General features: G+C 36.4%; 1 protein-coding gene across 1 annotated transcript in view; it reads left to right on the top strand.

The window, feature by feature from the left end:
* The window catches only part of LOC104489880 (triple functional domain protein-like), a gene marked incomplete at its 3' end in the record, with an annotated part of 16,905 nt that overhangs the window by 4,315 nt on the left and 12,172 nt on the right, over positions 1–418 (top strand). The window lies entirely within an intron of this gene.

The raw sequence follows: 418 nt of genomic DNA, 5'->3' as shown, positions 1-418 counted from the left end.
GCTGAATTAAGTATTCTACAAGCTTCTTAACACATGCAGGAGTTGTTGGGGAGTCAAGTTTAAACCTCATCTCAGTCTTTTAGAAAGTATTTCAATGAAGAGTACATTTTACTAAAATGAGATGACAAAGCTGAAAGGGTGGGCGTAGTGGGTTGAGGAAAAAACCCGATGCAACAAAACCAGACAACAAAAAAAGTTGGCATCCAGGTGAGACAAGAAAAAGATTACCTTTACTCAGGTACCGTGTATCCAGCGTCTCTTGTAATGAACTGTGTGTGTGCTAACGATAATGCACATGACAGGAAAAATACAGCTTCTAATAATGTAAGAATGCTTAGCAGCTGTCTTTTGGTGTGAGAGTTGTTGTAGTTTGAGCTGTATTTCTTAGTTTGTGATTTTTTTTTTTTTTTTTTTTTTT

This window comes from Buceros rhinoceros, unplaced genomic scaffold, assembly GCF_000710305.1.
Source record: "Buceros rhinoceros silvestris isolate BGI_N320 unplaced genomic scaffold, ASM71030v1 scaffold19582, whole genome shotgun sequence".
Taxonomy (NCBI): domain Eukaryota; kingdom Metazoa; phylum Chordata; class Aves; order Bucerotiformes; family Bucerotidae; genus Buceros; species Buceros rhinoceros.
Note: the sequence above shows the minus strand (reverse complement) of the source record. Positions and strands in the feature narration are given on the sequence as shown.